The sequence below is a fragment of the Marmota monax genome, unplaced genomic scaffold (assembly GCF_021218885.2).
Source record: "Marmota monax isolate L192 unplaced genomic scaffold, Marmota_monax_Labrador192_F-V1.1 WCK01_AAM20220418_F8-fsc00009, whole genome shotgun sequence".
NCBI classification, from domain to species: domain Eukaryota; kingdom Metazoa; phylum Chordata; class Mammalia; order Rodentia; family Sciuridae; genus Marmota; species Marmota monax.
Window position 1 is genome coordinate 691,403 of NW_026694710.1, and position 16,789 is coordinate 708,191.

Sequence of the window (16,789 nt, forward strand, 5' to 3'; positions counted from 1 at the left end):
ACCTCAAAAGACCTTGTGTACCTTCATTTTCTTTTGAACTTCCATAGCTTAGCCTCACCTTCTGAAAAAATGAGAAACCACCCAGAGCAGAGGCCAGGAGCTTTTCCTGAAGCCATCCTGGACCAGCCTGCCCCCAGTCAACCAATTAAGTTCTCAGCCAGATGAGCCGCCCACCCAATCCACCAAATTCATGAGAAACAACAAATGGCTGTTATTTTAAACTCCTAACCATTAGAGTTGAATCTGCATTCATAACTAATGATGATATAGGAGATCTGATCATTCAGAATAAGAAGGAAGAGGTGGGGGAGGAACAGCTAAGGTAACTATTTATTTGATGTGTGTATCTTAGAGGGTTTTATTTTTCCACTCCCCAGTGATCAAAGTGATCAAACTTTGCTAGTAAAATAAGATTAAGTTAATTATCTCATCAGTTTGACTTTCAGTAGTTAAGGAGAAGACTAGAGTTTCATTATGCTTATTGGGGCTGGCAATAACAATTTCAGTCTTGAGATTACTAAGCATATTTACAACCATTATCTTATCCTTCCTTCACAATAAATCTAGGAAGTAGACAACATCAATGATTACGAAATAAGTTTAGAACTTTAGCAGATTAGGTCAGAATAAAGCAGTCTGTAAGTAGCAAACTAGAACTGCTATATTGTGAGCCAAAATTCTGATGGTACAAAGGATAATGAAGAAACTGGCATATGACATATCTCAAACTCTTATTATCTGGAAAAGTAACAGTATCTCATTCATCTATGCTGTATATAAGCAAACTTCCTAGCTCATTTGTATTATAAGATTATTAATATTAAACATTTATGCCTCACTTCTCTCAACTACAAAAGGATCATCATTGTACATTACTTATTATAAATGATAAATGACATATGTCAAAATGCATCACACATGTAGGACATAGCACTAAATAAGTATTATCATAATAATACTTGCATCAAATAAACAATGACTGGCAAACACCACATGTAACTATATATTAGTTGAAACCAATTTTTAAAAATTAAGTAATTATTTTCCCTTTAATTGCACTAACTTGAAATTTTCTGCTGTATCAGACTTAAAAGAACACTTATATAAACATGATTGCAAATTCTTGAAATGATCTTGCTAAATGCAACCTTACTCATCCTGTCAATGCATTTAATCTCTGACTTCATGATTAAGATTATACGGAGATTCCACTATTGAAAAGTGAATTGAAACAGGGATTATCTCTCCTACTTCAGAAGATAAAAATAAATGTAAGTGACAGCACCTTCTATGCTGACATAATTATTAATTTTAACACTGGAATAGATTAGAAACCAAATATAAGAGATGCCTTGGAAGAGGTCATTAAAATGTCAAAACAATCAAGCAACTCAATAAAATGTGCAGGCCTCTGGAAGTCATTCATACTTCTTTTCAAGTATCCAGATTGGCTGGGCTGTTCACTGACAAGGCTTTCATTTAAGTAAACTTACCAGTTTTTTCTTTCGCTGTATTTTTCACTAATCTCTATAAGTAGACTCGGGCAAATTTTGAATTAATGATTGCCACATCTTCAATTAAGAATGAAAAATAATCTACTGTGATTCATCAGTGGCAATGAGTGAAACCATTCTCTCATAGATAAGAGTCTCTTTCCATTAGAAAATGATGATTTTACTTATTTACTTTCAGAAAGTATAAAGTGAACTCAGACTCTAAATATTAAGCCACTTAGTTATCACTTAATTCATATAGAAATTTCAATTTTTAAAAAAAAATCATTATAGATAAGACATAAACTAAACAATACCTATTACAGTAATCATTACAGGAATATAATGAAATTTATGCTTGATAACACCTTGAGAGCTATTCATCTAATCCTTTAGCATTTGGCTTTCACCCTGTTATCATTTCTACCCTCTTACAGTTACTACTGTATTAACTTTTTGAGAATCAGCATGGCATAACATATGAGCAAATAACAGAAGGCAGGGCATTCCTACCAGGCAGCCAGGCTCAATCCTCTCTGTGTGCCTACAGAGAAGCACATGAGGTCTCCTTCCCCCATGCCTTTGCTCTCCTTTTTTCCCTTTCTCCTGTCTTCTACAGTATGGCACACTGCACAACGGGGTTTCTCCATCAGTGCACGTTCTGTCCTGGATGCTACATTGTCCTATGGTTATCCCTGCATCTGAGGGTATTTAGCAGCATCTTCCACCTCTACACACTAGATGCCAGTAGTAATACTCCCTCAGACCAGTGATGACAATTAAAGATGTGCAGAGATTGCCAAAAGTCCCCTGGGGAGTAACAGTCACCTGTTTGGGAATGACTGCACTATACTCATCAACAATCTTTCCAGACCCATGCTGCCAACACTTGTCTTTGGCCCTGCTCTTCTTACCTATGTTTACATGTTTCGGAAACCAACCCAATCTATCTCAGTTCAGTTCACCGTGTCTGTGAAACAGTTCTTTAAGAGGCAATGCTGAAAGATGTATGTCAGCATAGCCCTTCAGAACTGAGTTTTTCACAGAGGTTTCATTGTATTCATTCATGTTGTTCACATTACGTCAACTAAGAGCCTTATTTGAAAATATTATTTATTCCAGTTGTAATATATTTAAATACTAAGATGAAAGGGGAGGGAGGGTGGTAAGGCAAAGAAGTTTTGTACTGAAACACCACACACAGCAAATTCTAATCAGAAGAAATTAAGTGCATACACTTACATGTATACACATCTTCACACACATCCATTACAATCATTATTGGCAAAGCCAGAGATTCAAACTCTTATAACTAGGAGAAATATTTCAAAATGAAAAAAAAAACTAGGAACATGTTTCATACAGAAAACATGTGTAATTTATTTCCTGGGAAAATGATCCTCAATATAAGGAATTTAACTAAAAGTAGAAGGTAAGGGAATAAAAAAAATATGAAACGTATATGCCACCATCTAGAAAATCTAATTTTAGAACTTCTAACTGATGGAGTCTACTCAATTGTCACTAGTGGGGTTGCTAAGAAATCTCCATTCTGGTATTCATTGTGCCCAAGACACTTTGGACTTAGAGCTAGAGGAAAATTCATTTCTGAATTCTGAAAACCTCTTAAATTCCCTAGTATAGAAGAACTGACAATAGAAATAGACCATTCTTCCCCTATAAGTATAAAAGTGAGAGAAGAAAATTACAATGGAATAGAACAATTCTGAGAGATTCATCATTCAGAAAGGGCATTATGAACAAGACTCCAGGAGGCTAGTTCAGAGTCTTTTTACAACCAGTCCTTTAATTATAACCTTCAGAAAAATATTCTACTTGAAACATTTCATTGAGAAAATAATTGCATTAAAACACATATTTTCAAAATATTCAAGGTCACAGCCCTGCTAAATATATATCATATTTAACTGATTAAAGCAATTCCATCAGTATTTTCAGTTTCAACCACCTACTGTCAGATTATTATTTAGAATTATTTCTAAAAACAATGAGGTTTTACTTCTTTCATCTTTTATAAATAAAATACCTGTTTTAATGATTTCTGTAAAGAGAAGGAGTTTTGGTCCAAAATAAGTTGGTAGTACTATTCTTATAAACAGAAATCTGTGAGAAATTTCAATGCTCTTTTTCTACCTTTAAAAAAATATTTTCGCTAGAAAACTCCTCTGAAAGAACAGCAAATCATCGCTACAAACACAAAAGAGTGCAAATGTGTACTGCCTGTCAGCAGCAGAACCCCAAAAGCTTTGCTTTGTTGTCCTGAATATCTCAACAATAGACTTCAACCACAGCAGAAAACTGAAAAGATTTTGTAGACCCAAAGAAGTTCTTGCAGGTAGGAGCTATCATACTAAAACATAAGCAGCAACCCAGCCAGCAGGAGAGAAGAGCTGCCCCAAAGGACTGAATGGTCAATTCTGAGATGAAATTGTAGAAGTCAAGCAAAGGTGATTGACAGGGTTTTAAAATGTGCAAGTTTTGAAATGTAAAGACGAAGATGGACAGGGTTAAACTGGGCTCCAGAATCACTTTTGTGCTAGTCCTAAATAAATTCTTTCAGTATGCCAAATATTATATTTTTAAATAGATACTTCAACCAACACTAAAGATCATTTTGATGATTTTTCTGAAGTTAGGGACATTTGTACCACTTGTATAACCAGAATTCTGTGAGAAACTTTAAAATGTCCTTTTCCAGCTGTAAAGAACCAATTGGTGACCATAACAATGTCCTTGGTAATCTACAGGGACCATATAAAACCAAGAGTTCCAACTGCTAACTTTAAATTCCATTGCCTGGTTTGAGAAGCCACACTACTCATGGAATTGCTACCAGCCAAAGAGGAGGGGTGTGGGTAGTAGACCAAGGAGGCAGGGTACCTCTGATGGATAAGACTCTTCTCTGTAGCAGTCAAAGGTTATTGCTACATCTTCAGTTAGGAATTAAAAATAAGGTGTTGTGATTCATCAATCAAAGATACCTTCCCTAACCTTCTCTTCCTCTCTGCAATGTCAAACCTATATTTGGTCATGCGACTCTCCAACCTATTTTAGATCCCTCTTCATTTTCTCTTAGAAAAGATTTTTCTCTTAATATTATCTTTGCATGGCAGTCCAGTATCAATGTCCCAGATAAACATGGAGCTTCTATTCTTAAATTGTTATGTTTTCAGTAAGGAAGAGTCTTCAAAACACTAGGAATGGAACCACCATGTGAACCGGCTATCTCAATTCCTTGGTATTTATCCAAAAGAACTGAAATCATCATACTGTAGTGATAATACCACATCAATTCATAATAGCTGGAAGCTAGAACACAATAAGGGGGGAAAGCAGGGGTCAGATATAAAGATATAAGATCAGTAAAATAGAAGAAGGAAATCAAGAGGGACGGAGGAGGGATGGGAAAGGGGAGGAAATGTGGAATGAATTTAACAAAATTATATTACGTGCATGAATAAATATGCTGCAGGAAATGCCATCCTTATGTATGCACCAACCAAATAAACAACTAAATGAGAGAAAGAAAGATCAATAGAGGAAGCAGAATAGAGGGAAGAAGGAATAGAGGGAAAGTAAGGAAATGGGAAACTGAAATGGATTAAATCAAATTCCATACATTTATGATTTTGTCAAAATAAACCCAACTACTACATATAAATATAATGCTCTAATAAAGAAAAGAAAAGAAAAAAAAAATTGTTATGTTCTCAGTTTCATGATTAGATGACCATGAAATTTTAGGGGAAATTCAAGCACAGACATGGTACAAAAAATCCTGTCTCTCAATAGTACCTAAAAACTCCTCTCAAAGACAAAGCCCAAAAGAAAATGAAATGAAAAAGATAACATTTCATTTTCAGAACATATTAAGTGAAATGGGACTTTAAAAGTATGGAACAATTATTAAAATTATGATGTCAGCTATATAAAATAGCATTCAAAGAATGAGGGTATTGGGTCATACTAAATGGTTTTCATCTTTTACTCTCCTTTCTGTCATATTCTAAGTTTGCTTAATTGAACATGTTAATATTTAGGATTGCATTGGGAAGAAAATTTAAAAACTATGTGTGTAATGGATTAACCAACTCAAGGATGGAGGGAATTAAATAAAAATCAAAAAATACGTAGACTATCTTTTTGATGCTGCATGTCTACTTTCCTCAAGAAATCAAGAAATAATGGGGATTAGACTATTAACTGACGTCTGGTATATGCCTGTGATATCTCCTTACCACAGAAGTCTTGCCAATTTAAGAACCCTGCTTCTCTCCTAGAGGAGGCACAGTCCTGATCTTTGGATGCTGGCTTTCTTCTCCATTGTCTTTATTAGTGCCATGCAACACCTTCAGCAAGCACCAAGCAGCAAGGGCCAAGAGGCCCACCTCCCTGGTGCTCATAGCCAGGGGCAGTGCCATTGGAGAGTCTGGCCAGCCCTCCAGGTGCCTCTGTGCCACTGTAGTGCTCTAAGTTCCTTGACTAAGGGACAACTCTTTAGGGAAAAAAAAAAAGTAAATTTCTTGAATTTCCACCGTTCTTTTCCTTTTACTATAGAAGTCCAGTCCTCTACTTAAAAAATATATTTACAAATTTGAATTAAACATGTTTCTATCACATAGTTTAAAACATTTTCTTTCAGGGAAAAATTCAGTCATGTCAAAAATCAAGCTTCTTATCAGCTGCATTTTTCCTCACTTGAGGAGCTGCTCCATCTATCCTCATTTCCAAAATGGTGTCTGGGTTTAAGGAGAAATAAGCACAACCTTGTGGCACTGGGAAGCTGGGTGGCCTCTGGTGCCAATGTCCTCTGGCTGAGGAGGCTCATCCCACATATCTCTATGGTGTGGGGTCTACACTCAATGTCATTCTGCTGAAGTATCTATGAGTCATTAAGCTAATGGTCTGTTTTCTTTAATAAGACAAAACTCATGATGGTTTTTATAGGAATCTTCACCATTTTACTCTGACTAGGCATCCCACTTTTGCTCTGACTGCTAGCTACTTCAGATGCTGAAAGTTTTATCAGTGATTCTCTTGCAACCCCGGGTTTGGGAAATCTACTCTGAAGCCCTCTGCTTCAGACATGTGTCCATCGTGGTAGTTGTCTTTCTGACAAGTTTACAGCACTTCAGTAATAAACCATGTCCATCCTGGGAGACCTCAGGAATTTCTGCAGCTCTCCCTTCCATGCAGGCTCTGAGGAAGTCAGAGTTCATCAGAAGAAAACACCTCCCTTAGCCATTTCTAATACTTACCTGTGTGCTTTTGGACATGGCACCATGCTGATCATCTGACTTTGATAGACACACACTTTCCAGGAATTACACTGAAGAAATTTTTTTAAAAAATTAAATCTAGTCTGTGATCCATTTATTTGTAACACACTTTCAGGAATTCCAGTCTTTCACTAAAAGAGACAGTTAATTAGTATCTATTTTTTTAACTACACTATTTATCTTTCCATGAGAATTTGTAATGAATAGAGGGAAACTTTCAATTTCCCTTTCAAGGTGGTTAATATTTCTCCAGGCAGTACTCTCCTCTTGTCTCTGATCTTCAGTGAAGCTGCTCTCCCCTTTATTAATTTATAAGCCTTATGGCCTTGCTTTTATTGGAAAAGGGTTGCTAGGGAAGGAAAAGAATAAAATTGGATTGCTGAACTAGAGGGTGCACTGGAAGTTATTCCAACATCATTTGTGTACACTTGAACATTTCTTATCATTTTAATTTCTTTTGCAAGATAATAATATTTTCCATACATATTAAAGAACTTTAATTGGTCATTAAGTAATCTAAAAGACAATTACTTGTATCACCCTAATTTTATAGATACTAAAAGTGAGACTCCATGAGGTTAAATTATTTATCTTATATTTCTTAATAAGGAAATTGTATATGTAACATTCTAACAGAGGCTTATCTGAGTTTGGAGTCCTTAGTTCATAACTGCATGCCTAATTATAACTTTATATTTCCTCTCTTTCTTAACACATAGCTTAGTCATCTGATTAAGAAAATAGTGAAAAGGATAGTTCTAATGCCAAGACACCCATAATCCTTTCTGCAGCCATGGTGCAGAAATGGACTTTCAAAAAAGTATCAAGGTGTTTGCTCATGACCCTTGTTTTACTCAGCTTTTATATCACTGTAACCAAAACACCCAACAAGAGCAACTTAAAGAATGAAAACCTTATTTGGGCTTATAGTTCCAGAGGCCTCAGTCCATAGATGACCTACTGGGCACAAGTGAGGTAGAATGTCACGGGGAAGGTCCCAGTGGAGAGAAGTTTAGTTCATGACTGGGTCAGGAAGCAGAGAAAGGGAGACGGGCTGCAAGAAGAACAGCCCTCCTAAGCCACAACCCCAGTGACCCACCTCCTCCAGACACGCCCCACCTGCCTACAGTTACCCCCCAGTCAGTCTTTTCAAACTAGGATGGACTGATTAGGTCACAGCTCTTGTAACATAATCATTTTACCTCTAAATAATCCAGCATAATGTTAGAAATACTGAGGTGCTGTAAGAAATTAAACATGTACTCAGAAGTGGGGGTGGGCAAGGAAAACGTCTACTTCTGACCGAAGGGCATCCAATGAAACCTGGCTAGCAAGCATGCCTGGATAGGCAGACTGCCTGTTTGTATACCTAAGCAGTGCTGCCCTTTGCCCTGTTTAAAGGACTCATGGGTACAGTCTACATGATTGGCTAATTTTAAAATTAGGGAAGATGAAGAGAGGGGTATAATTAAAATGGCTACAATTGGATCCAATTAAGGCCAAATACTATCCTGTGATAATGAACCACTGGACTTTCCATTTCTAACAATTAGCATAGGAGCTTTTAGGAGACATCCTCATATCCAAACCATAGCAATGCTGATGTGCATTTTTATTGAGGAAAAGCTACATTTACTCACTCTTCTAAGAATGTGAATCTCATATTGAGAGATGTGTGTTAAAATCACCTAGTATTATTGTGTGTGGTCTATTTGACTCTTGATATTGAGGAGGGTTTATGTAGCTGCTCCATTATTTGGGACATAAATATTTATAACTGTTATTTATTCTTGATTTATGATTCCCTTAAGCAGCATGAAATGGCCTTCTTTGTCTCTTCTGATTGACTTTGGTTTGAGGTCCACTTTATCTGATAGAAGACTAGAAACCCTTGCTTGTAATGAGGACTATGTGATATATTTTTTACCATCCCTTCAGTCTATGGTTGTCTTTGTCTATGAGGTGACTTTCTTAAAGACAGCATATTGTTGGGTCTTGTTTTTGATCCAGTCCGCAAGTTTTGTCTTTCATGTTATTATTGAAAGTTCCATTTATTTCCTGTCATTTGGTTTATTTCTAAATTTTAAGTTGAATTACATTCTCTTTTGTGTATTCTTTTTTAAGATTTTTTTTGTTTTAATTAGTTACACATGATAGTACAATGACCTTGACATATCATTCATTTGAATCAGATGAGATATAATTTCTCATTTTTCTGAGTGTACAGGTTGCAGAATCATATTGGTCATGCAGTCACATATATACACATAGTAATAATAATGTCTATTTCATTCTACTATGTTTCCTATCCCCCAATCCCCTCCCCTCCCCCCCCCCATTACTTCTCTCTACCTAATCTAAGGTAACGCTATTCTTTTTTTTTCTTTTTCTCACATCTTCATACATGTATTTTGTATAAAGATGAGGGTTTCCCATAGTGTTGTTTTTCACTCTGCTGTTTTTCATTTTTATTTTCCATTTCCTCTTCATGAAATATTTTATTGAGTATGTTTTGTAGTGCTGGCTTTCTAACTGTGAATTATTTTAAATTTTGTTTATTGTGGAGGTTTTTATTTCATTTTCAAATATTCATTTTGCAGGATATAGTATTCTTGGTAGCTTCTATTTTGTTTCAGAGCATGGTATATATTATTCCAGACTTCCTAGCTTTTAGAGTCTGGGTTAAAAAATCATCTGAGATCTGAATTGGTTTATCTTTATCATTTTTCTCTTGCTGCTTTTAAAATTCTATCCTTTTTCTCTGTGTTAGGTATTTTCATAGTAATGTGTCTTGGAGTGAGTCTGTTGTAATTTTGTATATTTTGTATGATTTTTGTATTTGATTTTCCATTTTCATTCTTAAGATTTGGGAAATTTTCTGATATTATTTCATTGAAAAAAATTGTGCTTCTTTGATATCAAATTGATATCAAAATTTTTTTAAAAAATCAACAAAACAAATAATTGGTTCTTTGAAAGAATTAAGAAAATTATAAATGCTTAGCCAAGCTAGCTTAAAGAGAAAAAACTCAAATTGTTAAAAATCCATGATGAAATGGAAATATAGCTACAAACACTACTGAAATGAGGAGATAATCAGAAACTACATTGATACACCAAGCACTAAGCGGCCGAATTCCGGCTCCCGGAACTGAGCCCGCGGGGGCTGCTTCTTGGAGCCTACACTTATAGGAGCTTACACCGAGCACGGAGCGGCCGAGTTCCGGCTCCCGGAACTTCCCTGGACCGGGGCTAGGAGCCCGCGGAAACTGTGTCTCGGTCCGGGTCCTGCTGAGGGCAGGTCAGGACTCACCCATTGCTTGGGTTGCCTGGCAAGGGGAACGAAATGCTGCCATTCGCATAGGATACCAACATGGCAGAGATCTGATGTCAGCAGAAAGCGGTGGAGGAGAGATCTTCATCAATACCAGCGGTGACATAAGCAGTTGGTCTCCTGGTAAGGGGGGTGAGGCTCAGTCACCCGAGTCTCCTCAATTTGTCCTCGAGCCAGAGGGAAGGAGCCGGGCCGCCGCCAGCCCCCGGAGCAGGCCCAGCGGCTCGCCAGCGTGGTGACCGCGTGACCCCAATTGGAGAGGGGGCGGAGCGGAGCCGCCACCCACACCCGCCAGGTGGGCAGACCCACGACCCAGTAGTACATGGGCGTGGTAGGAGGGGCAGGGCAGAGCCGCCCTTCGCGCTTGCAAGGTAAACAGACCTGTGACAGCCTGGCGGGTCAGGCCCAGTGGCCTGCCAGTGTGGTACACACGTCACCCCAACTCGAGTAGGGGCAGAGCAGATCCTTATCCCACGCCCGGATCAGGCCCTACCGGTGTGGTGGTCACGTGACCCCAATTGGAGTGGGGGTGGAGCGGAACCGCCACCCGTGCCCGCAGGGTGAGCAGACCAGTGATCAACCTGCAGATCAGGCCCAGGGGTCCGCAGGCGTGGTAGGAGGGGCAGGGCAGATCCGCCGCCCGCGCCTTCAAGGTAGGCAGACCTACAACAGACCGGCGGATCAGGCCCAGGAGCCTGCCGGCGGGGTACAAACACCACCCTAATTGGAGTAGTGACAGAGCAGAGTCGCCTCCCTTGCCAGGAACAGACCCAGCATCCTGCAGGCGGGGTAGTCACGACACCCCAATTGGAGTAGGGGCAAAGCAGAGCCTCCACCCGTGCCCGAAAGGTGGGCAGATCTGCGACCGACCAGCGGGACAGGCCCAGTGGCCTGCTGGTACGACAGACACGTCACCCCAATTGGAGTAGGGGCAGAACAGAGCCGCCACCAGCTCCCAGAACAGGCCCAGTGACCTGCCGGCGTGGTAGCCACGACACCCCAATTGGAATAAGGAGAGAGCAGAGCCGCCGCCCGCACCTGCAGGAAAGATACGCAAGCAGTATGAAAAGACAAGGAAAGAAAGGACCACAAGCAATGCAGGTCAACGCAACTTTAGAAGAGGTAACAGCTGCAGCAGATGGAATGTCAGATAAAGAATTCAGGATATACATGCTTCAGATGATCTGGAGTATCAAGGAAGACATTAAACAGCAAAATCAGACAATGAAAGATCACTTCGACAACGAATTACGCAAACAAATCCAGGAAGCAAAGGATCAACTATACAGGGAGATAGAGGTTATAAAAAACAAGCAATCAGAAATCCTAGAAATGCAGGAAGCAATAAACCAACTTAAAAACTCAATGGAGAATACTACCAACAGAGTAGAACACTTAGAAGATAGAACATCAGACAATGAAGACAAAGTATTTCAACTGGAAAAGAACATAGACAGCTCAGCAAGACTGTTAAGAAACCATGAGCAGAACATCCAAGAAATATGGGATAACATTAAGAGACCAAACTTAAGAGTCATTGGGATACAGGAAGGTACAGAGCTCCAAACCAAAGGAATGAGCAGTCTATTCAATGAAATAATACAAGAAAACTTCCCAGACTTGAAGAATGAGACAGAATCCCAAATCCTAGAAGCCTACAGGACGCCGAATGTGCAAAATCATAAGAGATCCACACCTAGACACATTATAATGAAGATGCCCAACATACAGAATAAGGAGAGAATTTTAAAAGCTACAAGAGAAAGGAAGCAGATTACATTTAGGGGCAAGCCAATCAGGATAACAGCTGATCTTTCAACACAGACTCTGAAAGCTAGAAGATCCTGGAATAACATATTTCAAACACTGAAAGATAATGGGTTCCAACCAAGAATTGTGTATCCAGCGAAATTAAGCTTCAGGATGGAGAATGAAATTAAAACCTTCCACGATAAACAAAAGTTTAAAGAATTCGCAGCTAGAAAACCATCTCTTCAAAACATCCTAGCCAAAGTATTACAGGAAGAGGAAATGGAAAATAACAATGAAAACCAACAGTGGGAGGTAGGACAGTAAAGGGGGGGGGGAAACAATCAAAGAGGAAAACAAACAATGTTTAGTAACAGAAATAAACAAATATGGCTGGAAGAACAACCCATATCTCAATAATAACCCTAAATGTTAATGGCTTAAACTCACCAATTAAGAGACACAGGCTAGTAGAATGGATCACAAAACAAGACCCAACAATATGCTGCCTACAGGAGACGCATTTGATAGGAAAAGACATACATAGGCTGAAGGTGAAAGGTTGGGAAAAATCATATCACTCATATGGACTTCGGAAACAAGCAGGCGTGTCCATACTCATATCAAATAAAATAGATTTCAAGCCAAAGTTAATCAAAAGAGATAAAGAGGGACACTACATACTGCTTAAGGGAACCATACACCAACAAGACATAACAATCATAAATATTTATGCCCCAAACAATGGTGCAGCTATGTTCGTCAAACAAACTCTTCTCAAGTTCAAGAGTCTAATAGACCACCACACCATAATCATGGGAGACTTCAACACACCTCTCTCGCCACTGGACAGATCTTCCAAACAAAAGTTGAATAAGGAAACTATAGAACTCAATAACACTATTAATAACCTAGACCTAATTGACATATATAGAGTATACCACCCAACATCAAGCAGTTACACTTTTTTCTCAGCAGCACATGGATCCTTCTCAAAAATAGATCATATATTATGTCACAGGGCAACTCTTAGACAATATAAAGGAGTAGAGATAATACCATGCATCTTATCTGATCATAATGGAATGAAACTGAAAATCAACGATAAAAGAAGGAAGGAAAAAGCATACATCAATTGGAGAATGAACAATAGGTTACTGAATGATCAATGGGTTATAGAAGACATCAAGGAGGAAATTAAAAAATTCTTAGAGATAAATGAAAACACAGACACAACATATCGGAATCTATGGGACACATTGAAAGCAGTTCTAAGAGGAAAATTCATTGCTTGGAGTTCATTCCTTAAAAAAAGAAAAAACCAACAAATAAATGATCTCATACTTCATCTCAAAATCCTTGAAAAAGAAGAGCAAAACAACAGCAAAAGAAGTAGAAGGCAAGAAATAATTAAAATCAGAGCTGAAATTAATGAAATCGAAACAAAAGAAACAATTGAAAAAATTGACAAAACTAAAAGTTGGTTCTTTGAAAAAATAAACAAAATCGACAGACCCTTAGCGATGCTAGTGAAGAGAAGAAGAGAGAGAACTCAAATTACTAGCATACGGGATGAAAAAGGCAATATCACAACAGACACTTCAGAAATACAGAAGATAATCAAAAACTATTTTGAATCCTTATACTCCAATAAATTAGAAGATAGTGAAGGCATAGATAAATTTCTTAAGTCATATGATCTGCCCAGATTGAGTCAGGAGGATATAGAAAACCTAAACAGACCAATATCAATTGAGGAGATAGAAGAAACCATAAAAAGACTACCAACTAAGAAAAGCCCAGGTCCCGATGGGTATACAGCAGAATTTTACAAAACCTTTAAAGAAGAACTAATACCAATACTTTTCAAGCTACTTCAGGAAATAGAAAAGGAGGGAGAACTTCCAAATTCATTCTATGAGGCCAACATCACCCTGATACCTAAACCAGACAAAGACACTTCAAAGAAAGAAAACTACAGACCAATATCTCTAATGAACCTAGATGCAAAAATCCTCAATAAAATTCTGGCGAATCGGATACAAAAACATATAAAAAAAATTGTACACCATGATCAAGTAGGATTCATCCCTGGGATGCAAGGCTGGTTCAATATACGGAAATCAATAAATGTTATTCACCACATCAATAGACTTAAAAATAAGAACCATATGATCATCTCGATAGATGCGGAAAAAGCATTTGACAAAGTACAGCATCCCTTTATGTTCAAAACTCTAGAAAAACTAGGGATAACAGGAACATACCTCAATATTGTAAAGGCAATCTATGCTAAGCCTCAGGCTAGCATTATTCTGAATGGAGAAAAACTGAAGGCATTCCCTCTAAAATCTGGAACAAGACAGGGATGCCCTCTCTCTCCACTTCTCTTCAACATAGTTCTCGAAACACTGGCCAGAGCAATTAGACAGACGAAAGAAATTAAAGGCATAAAAATAGGAAAAGAAGAAATTAAATTATCACTATTTGCAGATGATATGATTCTATATCTAGCAGACCCAAAAGGCTCTACAAAGAAACTATTAGAGCTAATAAATGAATTCAGCAAAGTGGCAGGATTTAAAATCAACACGCATAAATCAAAGGCATTCCTGTATATCAGCGACAAATCCTCTGAAATGGAAATGAGGACAACCACTCCATTCAAAATATCTTCAAAAAAAATAAAATACTTGGGAATCAACCTAACAAAAGAGGTGAAAGACTTATACAATGAAAACTACAGAACCCTAAAGAGAGAAATAGAAGAAGATCTTAGAAGATGGAAAAATATACCCTGTTCATGGATAGGCAGAACTAACATCATCAAAATGGCGATATTACCAAAAGTTCTCTATAGGTTTAATGCAATGCCAATCAAAATCCCAATGGCATTTCTTGTAGAAATAGAGAAAGCAATCATGAAATTCATATGGAAAAATAAAAGACCCAGAATAGCAAAAACAATGCTAAGCAAGAAGTGTGAATCAGGCGGTATAGCGATACCAGACTTCAAACTATACTACAGAGCAATAGTAACAAAAACAGCATGGTACTGGTACCAAAACAGGCGTGTGGACCAATGGTACAGAATAGAGGACACAGAAACCAATCCACAAAACTACAACTATCTTATATTTGATAAAGGGGCTAAAAGCATGCAATGGAGGAAGGATAGCATCTTCAACAAATGGTGCTGGGAAAACTGGAAATCCATATGCAACAAAATGAAACTGAATCCCTTTCTCTCGCCATGCACAAAAGTGAATTCAAAATGGATCAAGGAACTTGATATCAAATCAGAGACGCGCCGTCTGATAGAAGAAAAAGTTGGCTACGATCTACAGTCGGTGGGGTCGGGCTCCAAATTCCTCAATAGGACACCCATAGCACAAAAGTTAATAACTAGAATCAACAAATGGGACTTACTCAAACTAAGAAGTTTTTTCTCAGCAAAAGAAACAATAAGAGAGGTAAATAGGGAGCCTACATCCTGGGAACAAATCTTTACTCCTCACACTTCAGATAGAGCCCTAATATCCAGAGTATACAAAGAACTCAAAAAATTAGACAATAAGAGAACAAACAACCCAATCAACAAATGGGCCAAGGACCTGAACAGACACTTCACAGAGGAGGACATACAGTCAATCAACAAGTACATGAAAAAATGCTCAACATCTCTAGCTGTCAGAGAAATGCAAATCAAAACCACCCTAAGATACCATCTCACTCCAGTAAGATTGGCAGCCATTAGGAAGTCAAACAACAACAAGTGCTGGCGAGGATGTGGGGAAAAGGGTACACTTGTGCATTGCTGGTGGGACTGCAGATTGGTGCAGCCAATTTGGAAAGCAGTATGGAGATTTCTTGGAAAGCTGGGAATGGAGCCACCATTTGACCCAGCTATTCCCCTTCTTGGTCTATTCCCTAAAGACCTAAAAAGAGCATGCTACAGGGACACTGCTACATCGATGTTCATAGCAGCACAGTTCACAATAGCAAGACTGTGGAACCAACCTAGATGCCCTTCAATAGACGAATGGATAAAAAAAATGTGGCATTTATACACAATGGAGTATTACTCTGCATTAAAAAATGACAAAATCATAGAATTTACAGGGAAATGGATGGCATTAGAGCAGATTATGCTAAGTGAAGCTAGCCAATCCCTAAAAAACAAATGCCAAATGTCTTCTTTGATATAAGGAAAGTAACTAAGAACAGAGTAGGGACGAAGAACAGGAGAAGAAGATTAACATTTAACAGGGATGAGAGGTGGGAGGGAAAGGGAGAGAGAAGGTAAATTGCACGGTAATGGAAGGAGACCCTCAGGGTTATACAGTGGAGGGGGTAGAGAGAGAGGAGGGGAGGGGAGGGGAGAGGTGGGGAGGGGGGAGGGTGGATGATGGGAAAGGCAGCGGAGCACAACAGACACTAGTATGGCAATTTGTAAATCAATGGATGTGTAACTGATGTGAATCTGCAATCTGTGTATGGGGTGAAGGTGGGAGTTCATAACCCACTAGAATCAAAGTGTGGAATATGATATGTCAAGAAATTTGTAATGTTTTGAACAACCCACAATAAAAAATTAAAAAAAAAAAATAAGATAAAATCTTCAGAAAAAAAAAAAAAGAAACTACATTGAATACTTATACTCCAATAAGCTAGAAAATTGCAAAAATATTGATAAATTCCTAGAGACATACACTCTACCCAAATTGAAGCAGAAGGATATAGAATATTTAAACAGGTCAATTTCTAGTAACAAAATTGAAGAAGTCATTCAAAAGCCTACCAATGAAGAAAAGTCCAGGACTGAAGGGATTCTCAGCCAAGTTCTACCAGATCTTTAAAGAAGAACTAATCCCAATCCTCCTCAAATTACTCCATGCAACACAGAAGGAGGA